The following is a 14,248-nucleotide window of genomic DNA, read 5'->3' on the forward strand; positions in this document are numbered from 1 at the left end:
TTATCACAGTAAAAACCTCACTTGCTGCATGATTATTGTGTCAAAACTTGTGGAATAAAAATGTTATATGGATGGTTGCTTTTTGATTTAATTTTTGCTTTATCCACGTCTACATGTATCTTCCTATGAATACAATCTAATTCCCATAACTCCATAAGAGCTACGACTCTCTCCAACACCGTTTACTCTGCATATACAACTTGAATTCGAAACCATTTATTACTTATTACAAGTAAAAAGAAAAATTGAGATGACAAAGGCCAAACTGAGCTAATAAGGCAAACTCATCATAAATTTGACCAAATAAAATAAAATGAACGTCAATAATAGAAATAAAAATGTAGAACAAAATAGAAAAATGGACTCGAGAAAACTTGACCACAAAATGTCTATATACACAAACTTACCAAAAATGGAAAAGAAAGAAAAAAAATACTTCACAGGTTTCGAATGCTATGCAGTTCTCCAAACTTGAATATCCAATTTTTACACTTAACATCGAAAGGGGAGAACAAGTATTGAATATGGAAAACTTAAAGTAAATTAAACTTCAACCTCAAATAGAAGACAGAAAATTCACAACACTTCCCCTGTTATACATAGAGAATGAGCAACTTAACCCTCGTAGCATGCAGAGTTAGAAGCCATAACAGCCACCATGCTTCATTCATGCAGCAGCACAGGTTTACCCTGTCAGGTCATGGTTCTTCTGCTGCAAGTTGCACACTATATCCGTCCTTTATGTCTGGAGGAAAACAGAGAATTCAAAACCATGATATTGCACTATGTCATAAATAGATACACAGACACATATTTAGATGTATGTTATATATTTTGTTAGTATGTATTCAAGAGAAGAAATTCCAATTAGCTAACATGATAGAATCTAAGAATGGAGTTCAGTTGTTTTATGAGTGAATCAAGCTTTTGCCATCAAATTTATTCGATCTGCAGGGCAATGAGGAAAGTCATTGAATGCTTTTATTTGTTCAGTAGCAAAGAGGCCCATAACATCTGAGGTAACGGTGGCTAAACAAGTTAAGGCTCGCAGCCGGCGACTAAAACAACAAAAGACATTCTTCAGTAAAATAAAATGAATGCAGGAAGTAACAATTTATTCACCATTAGCAGATATTTGATTTAATATGACACAAGGAAACCTACCACTTTAAAAAGGAAGAATGCGACAGTTTCATTTCATACAATGATCCATTTAGATTCAAGTTGATTTACAGTTTTTCAGGTGGGAACATCATATGGGGACGCCTTACACTCAAAATACATCATATTATCTTTGCTTTCCTACTTCATTTCAAAAACACAAGTTCTTTGGCATATTAGTTAATCCTGACCAACCATGTCAATGATGCAACATCACAAGCACGAAGGGGGATCATATAAATGGCAAATCATTGAATTGATGAAAGCACATTAGCATTGGAATCATAGAGTAAAAAATACCTTTCAGCAAAGGCTTTTCATAATCTTTCCCGTCGTCATCATTATTCCAATCACCGTCATCCTCTTCACCCATATCATCCCTTCCATCGTTTCCTATATCACTTTCACTTGCCGTCTCCCATTCAGAGTCATCAGTATCTGGGCCATATAAATCACCAGCATCACCTTGACTATGGACACCCCCATGCTTAATAGCTGCCTCTCGAAATAACCAAGAAGCACGCATCTGTTTCTTGACTAATCGCTCAGCATAATCTGGAACTTTATTTTGTCTCTGTGAGAGATCAGGATCATTTGATTGAGAGCATTCATTAATAAATAGAATGGCATCCAATAAACTCTCTTTTGCTAACCCAAGCATGTCATAAGCTTGTGCTCTTCTCCAAAGGCTTTTGGCATGACGGTTGAGAGGTTTATGAAGGCATAGTGCACGGGTAGCATCACTGATGGCAGCCAAAGGTTGCTGCAACAAAAGATGGCATTGAGCTCGATTACTATATAGAACAACTCTCTCCTTCTTGGATCTCATCGGACACAATGACAATGCTTCTGAGTATTTTGATGCAGCTCCAGAAATATTTCCAGATGAGAACAAAGAATTTCCTTCAAGCTTGACCACCAGAGCTGCAGCCTGCTTAATATGTAGATCTTCCTTGGGCATATTCTTTTCCCATTTTAACCTTTGCTTTGAATTTAATAAGTCCTCAATTTGTTTACTAGTGCGACCACTAATTGAGCTTCTTCCTGACCCCTGCGACTGGATGCAGTCCTGAAGAACACCAACAATGGAATCACCAAGCTTTTTGTGGTCGCCAAGAGTTGTAATTTCCGCAAGGTCAACTAATGCAGGAACCACTTTATCAATCACCTACGTAATACACGGGAAACTTTAAATCCAACATTGAAATCCACTTTTAATACTCAAATCATATAAACAGATAACTGGTGCTTGAATAAATAAAAGCATTAGGCATATAAGGAGAAATTGTGTAAAAAAAAAAATCTAGTAGACAAAGGTTATTGTTATCATGCATTTGGCTTACAAATTCATAGGTGTCCTGACAACTTGACAAGGACCAGGCACCTTCCTTGGTGACAATGAAGACAGTAACTAATAATTTGTCTAAAGCAGCCAACATATGACCATAAGCTCAAAAGATTATTGCCCTACAGCAATGCCTTTAGACATTCAAGTGAATTGATATCCATAATAAAATTGTTACTTAACTCTTCTTAACCCTTTACGCTTAAGGATGAAATTAATTAGTGAAATTTAGGAATTGGAAAGTTTGACACTCACACAAAAGAACAGATATAGGACAAAAGCATTGTGGTAGTGAGAGATTTTAGTCTGAAGGTGCACCATGGGTCAAGTGCAGTATAATGATTATTAATGGCCTCGAGATTTTAGCATCATGGCTTTTACTTTTGTCTATTTATTTGCTTTAATTTAAACGAATTTAGGCTTAAGGGATAAGAATATACTTTCATTCACATGTTCAAATGCATTCTTTCCCAGACACCAATTGTGTTTCTTAAAGCTCATTTGTGCAAACAAGCTCAATTGATGTGATTAAGTATCATATCAGAATGAGCTGCCAATGCTACACTGAAATTTTTTACCTTGGGACATGTATTGGGATCTTGAAGAAGCCATAGAAGACAATCAATTGCCATATACTGCCAATCATCTGAAGACCGGGCAATATTACACAAAGCTTCAATAATACTGGGACAACTGGCAATAGGTCCCCTACCAAGCTTTTGATGACAAATTGTTCTTAATAAACCAATACCAGCTGGTGAATTTTCATTAACAAGTCCACCCCACATGCCAGGTAGTTTGATCAGAAATTCGGTTTTGCATATTGTAGGAAGGAATTCAGGTTTGAAAGCAAAGCAATTAATCAGCTGAAGGGACCAACATTGCAACTGACTAGCCCATTCCTCAGCCTTCCTGGACTCCATTTCAACACCACCCATACCACGTGTAAGCAAATCACAGTGATAACTTAGCCTTCTATCAACATATTGGTAAAAGTGCGAATAAACTATTTCCAGGGAACTCATTGCTAACTGGATGGAGAGCTCAAGAATTTCACCATGACTTGCTACAATAGGAAAAGTGCTAGCATATGTAGCTAAATGTCCTAAAGCTCGTACGGCTACTCTCTGCTCAACCCAAGTTAATCTACCTCTTAAAAAGGAATGTAAATATTTTGGTCGTGAGAAAGCCAGCGCCGATTCTTCAGTCCCTTCCATATTAGAGCAGCCATGCATTCAAAAATTCCTAGCTCTATGAATTCAGGGTCATTTGGGTGTGCCATTGCCGTGTTCCACAACCCACTGATAGGGAGCACCTGACCATCATCATCCTGAGATGGAAGTTCCCGAAAGAATTTCAGTATACTTGCTCTACGTTTGCTTGGATTCCCTTCCTTCATAACACAAAAGAAGCACCCCGGGTATGGACAGTCTGATGAAACTTTATCCATGCTTGGTAAATTCAGAACAAAAATCCCGTAAATCAGAAACTCGCAAAATCAGCTCCTCATAAGGTGGCTGAACAAGGAAATTAATTTAATACTGCACCAGAAGCGAAATACAGGATCAGTATATTTAACTAACATCCGATAAGAACAAAATCACATAATGCAAAAGACTGTATAATAGGCAAGCCTACTCATGGATTTACATATAACAGGCAATACCAAACTAATTGGCAGTTGCTTGTTTGTAGTTCCCTAAATGACATTAGATTATCAGCGGAAAAAAGGGGGGAAATGCAGGGCATTCATGGATTATTGTAAATTTAAATTTGAAAAGGATGTGCCGTTCAACATGAGTCCAAATTAGATTATAAAAAAAATAAGAGAGACAAAAACATATCACATAATTGCAGAAGTCATCAATTTCCAGCGAAGAAAAAGTCCGCCATGTATATATTATACATCAATGTTAGAAGAAAAGAAATAGCACCCATACCGTTAACCGTTTTCACAGCAAACTCTGATTTTGGATAAGAATTTTTGAGCTCAAAATAGTAACTGGTAAGGGCAAAAGAACAGTAGTTTCTGAAACACAAAAGGCAACAAAAAAATGAAATAAAATAAACAGAGACTATCGGAGATACATAGACTAATACAGGAACACCCTGATGCTAGGTATAAATTAGCTAGTACGGAAGATTCTCAGGTAAGTCAATTCAACAAAATAAAAAACACAAAAAATGGACTTTTGGGGAGGGGGGGGCGGGTTTTGGTGTATTGCAGAGTGGAGCGTGCTGCAATTGAGAATGAGCTCTGCAGTAGTAATCAAGGATCTGGTTTTAAATATCGAAAGAAAAAACAATGTGAATTACCAGAAGAGGGGCTAGGAAGAAGAAACGAAAGCAATATGAAGAAGAGTTTAGTGGTGTTGCGTTGTGTTGGAGGAATGCTGCATGAAGGTTAAGATTCAGCTATGGAAGACGAGTGAAGACAACAGATCCGAATTGGTCACCGTCAGTTGCAACCACCTTGGACCTTTTTCATGCCGGATTTCAAGTGTTCCAAATATGCCACGTCGATCTCTCTCTTATCGGTAATCAGCGTCACCTTTGATTTAGGTTAAAATAAAATTGCAGAGAGAGAGAGAGAGAGAGAGAGAGAGAGAGAGAGAGAGAAGAAAAAGAGAGAGAATGGGCACTTGGGCCGTTGGACAGGGAAGGAAGGAACAATGGAATCATGGAGATACTGATTTTACTACTTTACTAAGATCACTGGTTTAACGGTTTATCGGTTTGACTGGGGTTCAACCGGTTTAATTAAATATTAAATAAAATTATTAAAAAACCTAAAAATAATTTTAAATATATAAATTCAATAATTTCTAACTTAATAAAATTTAAAATTTCACATAATAAATTAACCATAACTTAATATTAGAGATTCACAAACATCTTCAAACATCAAAGTTTATAACTAAACAACTTCATAGATCATTAAGGAAGAGAAATCTAGTGATACTAAGAAACCCAAAAGAATATTTAAATTGGCATGCCTTGTGTACATATCATCTAGCAACACTTAAATTGCGGCTGTAAAGTATAAATAGATTGAATGATACTATTCAAAACAAAGGTATATTTGGAGAAAAAGAATTGTATGTGCAATCAATTAGGCAAATTAAGTTTAGAATTCATATTAAAATAAAATTATAACAAAAACAATTACATGTATGCATCAGGTGGAAAAGATTTGTTAGACCAACCTCTTGGTGTGCTGTATGTTTGAACTTCTCAGTTTGCTTTGCCAAGCGAATCTTTTTCAGCACATATCTACCAGCCATTGAAGAAACCATGAAAAAAAATGAATAACAAATTGGACTTCACAGCCTAACTGCTACTGAATTGGTACAGTTTCTCACATAATTCTAACAATTAAAAACACCAAAATCTAAAAACAGAAACAAGGAGTTAAAAAAAATGAAACTTTATTTGTTGGGTTGCCCATTATATAAATAAAAATCAATCTCCTTCCCTTCATGTTGCATGGTTTGGCAGTTCACATCATAGCTACAGGAATAAAACAACCAAACTCGAAGAAAAGATTTAATTTTTGTTCATGGGGTTGTCCAATTTTTCACTGAGAAAACGATCTTCATCCTTCTCTAAGTGTTCATACTGCATTGTTTGAAGAAAAACAAAAAGATAAACAGTGGCTTTTGTGTGTTCTCACCTCTTCTTCTCAGACAAGAAAAGAAGAACCAAATGCTCCTCTTCCAATTTGCTCTATCACCTCATAAAACCATGAACAAATAAATAATTCAGCAACCAAAATCATGAAGCAGCAAACAAATAAATCATGAACAAATAACCTCAGAAAATCAAAAATCAAAATCATGAATCCAGCAAACAAATAAATCATGAACAGATAACAAATAAATCAAAATCTTGAATCCAGCAAACAAATAAATCAGAAAATCATGCACAGGAAATCAGAAGGCAGCGAGGACGAATAAGTGAATAACCAAGGTTGCGAGAACCGGACCGGTCATTGAACCGGTCAGGTAACAGGTTCAATGGTTCAATGGTCCAACCGGGGTCTAACCGGAGTTGAACCGGTTTCATTATATATATAATACAATTATTAAAAATTCAATATACAATTTTAAATATACAAATTCAATAATTCTTAATTAATAAAATTCAGAAGTTTATAATTTGACATAATAATTTATTCATATTTTATTATTAAAATTCTATAAAATGAAAATTTTTTAACTAACTTTTAAATTATAACAAAATAATCAGCAAGAAAATTTATCCTTAAACTCAGAGAATGCTTTGGTACAGAATAAGCTGTTGATTTAAATCACTGATCTGTGTCTAAAGTTCATTCCAAGCTAGACAATGTCCATGAAAAGGTAAGCAACACTCAAAGCTGGTTAGAGATCTTATCTCTGCTCTCTGTGTATTGACTGGCTACTATCTGGGAGGGAACTTCAATAAACGAAGCAGCGAGGCAGAAAACTAAAAACTGGTCATTGCAATAAAAGTTTAGAATCACAAACTTACACCTACAAATTTCAATCCATCAGCAACGAAAAAAATTCAGAGTTACAGCAAATTTCAACAACCACCTTTCAATCTATTCAACAATAAAACTCAGAAAACTTACAATCACAAACTTACACTTAAAAATATCAATCCATCAGCAACAAAAAAAAATTCAGAGTTACAGCAAATTTCAACAAAAACCTTTAAATCTATTCAACAACAAAACTCAGAAAACTCAAAATCCAAATCCAAATCCAGAGAATCTAGAAACAGAAAACCTAACCAAAACAATCCAAACTTAACCTCCAAACTAAATTCAAAACCATATGAGCAGCAATCCAACTCAGAACACAATCCCAATTCAGAAGCCAAAATCTTAGAAATTGAAACTGAAGAAGCAGTGGCTTAATTATTACCAGAGACACGGCGAAGGAGGAACGGCGGTGACAGAGTAAGCTGGGAAGAGGATAATTTTGCGACGGCCAGAGGCGGGCTTCACGATGAGCAAAATTTCACATAATAAATTATCCATAACTTAATATTAGAGGTTCACAAACAACTTCAAACATCAAAGTTTATGACTAAACAACTTCATAGATCATTAAGGAAGAGAAATCTAGTGATACTAAGAAACCCAAAAGAATATTTAAATTGGCATGCCTTATGTACATATCATCTAGCAACACTTAAATTGTGGCTATAAAGTATAAATAGATTGAATGATGCTATTCAAAACAAATGTATATTTGGAGAAAAAGAATTGTATGTGCAATCAATTAGGCAAATTAAGTTTAGAATTCATATTAAAATAAAATTATAACAAAAATAATTACATGTATGCATCAGGTGGAAAAGATTTGTTAAACCAACCTCTTGGTGTGCTTTGTGTTTGAACTTCTCAGTTTGCTTTGCCAAGCGAATCTTTTTCAGCACATATCTACCAGCCATTGAAGAAACCATGAAAAAAAATGAATAATAAATTGAACTTCACATCCTAATTGCTACTGAATTGGTACAGTTTCTCACATAATTCTAACAATTAAAAACACCAAAATCTAAAAACAGAAACAATGAGTTAAAAAAATGAAACTTTATTTGTTGGGTTGTCTATTATATAAATAAAAATCAATCTCCTTCCCTTCATGTTGCATGGTCTGGCAGTTCACATCATAGCTACAGGAATAAAACAACCGAATTCGAAGAAAAAAATGAATTTTTGTTCATGGGGTTGTCCAATTTTTCACTGAGAAAACGATCTTCATCCTTCTCTAAGTGTTCATACTACATTGTTTTAAGAAAAACAAAAATATAAACAATGGCTTTTGTGTGTTCTCACCTCTTCTTCTCAGACCAAAAAAGCAGAACCAAATGCTCATCTTCCAATTTGCTCTATCACCTCATAAAACCATGAACAAATAAACAATTTAGCAACCAAAATCATAAAGCAGCAAACAAATAAATCATGAACAAATAACCTCAGAAAATAAAAAATCAAAATCATGAATCCAGCAAACAAATAAATCATGAACAGATAACAAATAAATCAAAATCTTGAATCCAGCTAACAAATAAATCAGAAAATCATGCACAGAAAATCAAAAGGCAGCGAGGACGAATAAATGAATAACAGAGTATTACTTACCGGCGGCAGGTAACGGCGATGAAAAGAGGAGGCGAGCTCGGCGACGAAAGAGGAGGCGAGCTCGGCGATGAAAGAGGACGCGGTGGTGGTTGCGGTGGTCAAAGCCGTCGCTTCTGTGGCTGCGGGATGCGGTGGCAATGGCGGTGGGCTGCTCGATTGGTGGGGGTGGGCTGGTGGCTATGCGACTGCGAAGAGAGAAGAGATAGTTGCTGTGGGTGCTAATTCCTCTTCTCGGTGATTAGGGTTCAGCTTCGTTTACGTTTAGGTTTAGCCTTTTTTTATTTAAGAGACAAAACGACGCCGTTTAGGAGTTTTACTTTCAAACCAAAAACCCACTAAAAAACTGAACGGTTCTGCCGTTTCACCAGTTAACCGCTGGTTTGACCGGTTTTTTTATCGGTTTTTAGCCAAGCGGTTTCTGACCTTATCCGGACCGGCTAGGTGACCGGTTTCCAGTTTATTCCGATTGAACCGACTGGTCCGATTGGTTTTCAGAATATTGGTGCTGATTCCTCTTCTGGGTGATTAGGGTTCAGCTTCGTTTACGTTTAGGTTTAGCCTTTTTTTATTTAAGAGACAAAACGACGCCGTTTAGGGGTTTTACTTTCAAACCAAAAACCTGCTAAAAAACCGAACAATTCTGTCGGTTCATCGATTAACTATCGGTTCGACCTATTTTTCACCGATTTTTTGCCAAGCGGTTTCTGACCTTTTCGAACCGGCTAGATAACCGATTTCCGGTTATTCCGGTGAACCGGCCGGTCCGGTCGGTTTTCAGAACCATGGTTATTACTATTAGTTGTTACCAGAAGCCTGTAATAAAATAAAAATAATATAATATTTCTTAATTTAAACCGTTTGACTATAGCAGTAAAGTGTAGTAAACTCAGTATCTACATGATTCCATTGTTCCTTCCTTCCCTGTCCAACGGCCCAAGTGCCCATTCTCTCTCATTTTCTTCTCTCTCTCTCTCTCTCTCTCTCTGTGCAATTTTATTTTAACCTAAATCAAAGGTGACTCTGATTATCGATAAGAGAGAGATCGACGAGGCATATTAGGAACACTTGAAATCTGGCATGAAAAAGGTCCAAGGTGGTCGCAACTGATGGTGACCAATTCAGATCTGTTGTCTTCACTCGTCTTCCATAGCTGAATCTTAACCTTCATGCAGCATTCCTCCAACACAACGCAGCACCACTCAACTCTCTTCTTCATATTGCTTTCGTTTCTTCTTCCTAGCCCCTCTTCTGGTAATTCACACTGTTTTTTCTTTCGATATTTAAAAGCAGATCCTTGATTACTACTGCAGAGCTCATTCTCAATTGCAGCACACTCCACACTCCACTACACCAAAACCCGCCCCCCCCTCCCCAAAAGTCCATTTTTTGTGTTTTTTTTTTTGTTGAATTGACTTACCTGAGAATTTGCAGTAGAAGAACCATGACCTGACAGGGTAAACCTGTGCTGCTGCATGAATGAAGCATGGTGGCTGTTAAGGCTTTTAACTCTGCATGCTACGTGGGCTATGTTGCTCATTCTCTATGTATAACAGGGGAAGTGTTATGAATTTTCTGTCTTCTATTTGAGGTTGAAGTTTAATTTACTTTATGTTTTTCATATTCAATACTTGTTCTCCCCTTTCGATGTTAAGTGTAAAAATTGGATATTCAAGTTTGGAGAACTGCATAGCATTCAAAACCTGTGAAGTATTTTTTTTCTTTCTTTTCCATTTTTGGTAAGTTTGTGTATATAGACATTTTGTGCTTAAGTTTTCTCGAGTCCATTTTTCTATTTTGTTCTACATTTTTATTTCTATTATTGACGTTCATTTTATTTTATTTGGTCAAATTTATGATGAGTTTGCGTTATTAGCTCAGTTTGGCCTTTGTCATCTCATTTTTTCTTTTTACTTGTAATTTTCTTATTTGCATTTTTTATATTTAACAAAATTTTACGAAAAAGAAAAATGAAGAGAGAAGCAAAGGAAAAAAAATCATAAGGTAAAAAAGTACAAAAATATTTTATGCTAAATTGAAAAAAATATGATGATAAACACATAAATTATTTGAAAACAAAGACGTAGATGTTTGAAGAAAAATCATAAAAAATAAACATATAAAATTTTTTAGCATATAAATTTTGTGACAATAAATACACAAATTTTTAAAAGAAACAGAGAAACCAAAACATATAAAATTATTGACAGAAAAAAGAAGTTTTTGTGACGATAAAGGTAAATACACAAACTTTAAAGACAATCATAGTAAACAAACATAAAAATTTATTGATGATAAATACATTTTAAAAAAAATCAAATATAGATATTTTTAGAGATAAAACATAAATTTTGTGATAATAAATACAATTGTTTTTTAAGATTAACGCACAAAACAAAAAAGAAAAATTAAAGAAACAAAAGCTAAAAAAATAAAACAAAACAAAAAGATCGTAACATACAGCAGAAGAAGACATAAAAGAAAAAGCAAAAAATAAAATAAAATAAAATAAATATAGAATTAAAGTACATGGCTCACTTACAAACTCACTCATAAATTTATGTGAATAATTTTTCTTTCAAGCAGGGGACCAAATTTGAGCCGATTTTCATTACAAACGTTTATGAAATAGTTGTAGACTTCTATAATTGAAGTGATTGAAGATTTTTATGATTAAAGTGATTGTTTATTTTAGACTTTTAGCATAGTTAAATATTAGAAACAAAACTCTTTTCTAATTCAATTTTAGGATTGCATTATTTGAATTTACATAATATATAAATATAATTGTGAAACACTTATTGTATTAGATTTATGATTATGTTAGATTTATTAAATATATTATATTTTAAAATGCAATGTTCATATTATTTTGGTAAATTTTTTTTATTCTATTTTGAGGTGTAGATTTTAATATTGTAGTAGTTATTTATTTATTAGGATCAAAGCACAAAGCAATAGTTTATGTATAAATTTGTTTATTAAAAAAAAAGGTATCGCGGCGATTAGGATCAAAGCATTTGGAAATAGTTTATATATAAATTTATTTATCTAAAAGAAAAAAAAAAACATGCTGCATGTATTGCGGCAGTTGAAAAACACCATGGAAACTAGCTTTAATTCCATTTAGCTTTTTTGCGGTGGTTCAAAATTACCGCTACTAGTCAAGGTTAAATTCAAAATCCTGTTTTGCGGCGGTTTAGCCGCCACTACACATCTTCCCTTCCTGCTTAAAGCACATAGCAGCGGTTTCAAATCGCCGCGATTTCCGTGTGTCTCTGGCAACGGTTATTCCAACAGTTCTTCAAAATCGACGTCACTGTTATGCTAATGGTTGACCTAGCCGCGCTTTGATCACCGCTGGAACCCGAAAATAGCGGCAGTTAAAACCGCTAGAAACCACCCAAAAAATCGTCGCCACTTCTCTGTTTGTTGTAGTGAACAATGAGCCAAAATTTAAAAACATAAGTTGATTCATATTTTAAACGAGTTAAGAAAATGTCAATACTTGACTTAAGTTTTATGAATTAACGAGTTAAATGACATGGTTTGTTTTTTCTTTTAAAAAAATATAACACAATTTTATCAATTTTTTTAGTTAATATTCATGTAAATAAAAAAATAGCATATACATTCATATATTTTCATAATAATAAGTTATCTATAATAAAAATAATGAATAATCCAAATTCATCAAGTTTTACATATATAACAAAAAAATCAAACAAGACCATTCATATTTATTTGACATATTAATATATTATTTAACTCTTCAATTATCTAAATGGATCTAAATTGACTTACTTCTAAATAAATCGTAATTTTATTAGTTCGATTCATTTGCATTTATAATTGAATCGAACTGACTTACGAATCATAATTCGTTTTGATGGCTTTATTTGCTTGAACCAATTAATTGTTGAATAAATGATCAAATTCATCTCTAAAAGATCACGCGATTTTTAAATTAGTCCTCGAAAAATTTTTTTAATCAAATTTATCCTCGAAAAATTTTTAGTTAATCACATTAATTCTTCCGTTTATTTCTTAGTTGGCATCGTTAACAAAAGTTGACTGTTTTGTCTCAGCACATTGTTAAACGACGCCGTTTTGATGTTACAATGAGGGGTTTGATTAAAACGGTGCCGTTTTGGCTATCACAACCCCCTCTTGAATTTATCTTTCCATGAGAAGAGGAAGAAACTTTTTTCATAGGTGCATTTTATCAAAGGAGAAACTGGAGGCACTGTTGGAGACAGAGACCCTTAGATAGTAGAAGAGAAGCTCGACACAAGATAGATCCAGAGGTGACAACCGATCTAGGGGCAGTGACACTGGACAGAGGTGGCTAACAAGCTTGAGGCGGTGCCGATTGGCCGATGCAGGGTTCAATCACTGATCTGATGAGGACTAGAGAGGCGAAGTAGGGCTGACCTCAATGAGCGAGAGAACTGGTGTTTTCCTTAGCATCGTAGAAGCAAAACTCTTGGCATCCTCTGGTGTGACTCCAACGTCTTCAATAACAACAACATCATTCAAATTCCTGCAGATTATTCTTACACACATAATCATACATACAATTACTACATACAAGCCAAAAAATAGGTAGAGCACTGAAAATTCCAGTGCTAATGTGAAGAGACTTGAACATTGAACTGAAAGCAAAATCTATCACCTGAAAACAGGACACAAGGAAGTTAGTGACTATAAAATTTCAGGTGGGATTTTTGGGGCAGGTGGGGCTAGGTAGGTTGGGTTTAAATCTTTGTTGGACTAGTCCAGGTTTTATATGTTAGAGATGTAAGTTCATGTTCGTTAAAATCGTCAGTAAAAAAACTGACGAAAAGACTAATGTGATCAACTAAAAATTTTTCGAGAACAAATTTAATTAAAATTTTTTTAAAAAACTAATTTAAAAATTGTGTAATATTTCAGAAACGAATTTGCCCATTTAGTTATTAATGGTTAGGTTAACTCGATTCATGTTCACGTAGCACTACCGAATTCCGGTTACCATGATGTTGCGTATGTGTGTGTATCGTATGTCATACTTTCCCGGAAACAACGTGCAAATGTATTATTCTACATTTCTACCAAGCGTGTGAACATTAATCGTGAATCATGAATCATCATCATTTTTTTTTTCCATATGAAACCTACCTATGGTAGTGCCATTTAAAGTCGTCTCGACTCTCGTCACACATATTTTTTTTACATTATTTTATGTCACACTTGTTATCTTCCTATTGAATTCAATTTTGAACTTGTACATACACGACAATTTACTCATTGTACTCCACCCGTTACGGTCTGAATATTCCGTACATAATTCATGTAAAAAATTTGACATTTTATATGACACTCGATTTTTTAAGTCTATATATAGTTTTCTTTTTTCTTTTTTCTTTTTAATTTGATCAATTCAAGTTTCTAGTAACTTTCTACTATTATCTTATCGGTAATACTAAATAGATAAAAAAATTAAAATTTATCTTTTTTAATACTTATTAATTGTTATAATAATTATAACAATTAATAAGTATTAAATAAAATAAATTTTAATTATTTTTTATTAATTATTTTTTATTACCAAATATTTCTTTTATTTT

At 34.1% G+C, this 14,248-nt stretch overlaps 1 long non-coding RNA gene and 1 pseudogene across 1 annotated transcript in view; one reads left to right on the forward strand and one right to left on the reverse strand.

The window, feature by feature from the left end:
* LOC107625913 lies at positions 310-7,507 on the reverse strand (annotated as a pseudogene).
* The window catches only part of LOC107625916, a 14,966-nt gene continuing 10,215 nt past the window's right edge, over positions 9,498-14,248 (forward strand). The window contains exons 1-2 of the long non-coding RNA XR_001617428.2: positions 9,498-9,893; positions 10,384-10,386. This is a non-coding gene — a long non-coding RNA (uncharacterized LOC107625916). The remainder of the gene's footprint in view (positions 9,894-10,383; positions 10,387-14,248) is intronic.

This window comes from Arachis ipaensis, chromosome B02, assembly GCF_000816755.2.
Source record: "Arachis ipaensis cultivar K30076 chromosome B02, Araip1.1, whole genome shotgun sequence".
Taxonomy (NCBI): domain Eukaryota; kingdom Viridiplantae; phylum Streptophyta; class Magnoliopsida; order Fabales; family Fabaceae; genus Arachis; species Arachis ipaensis.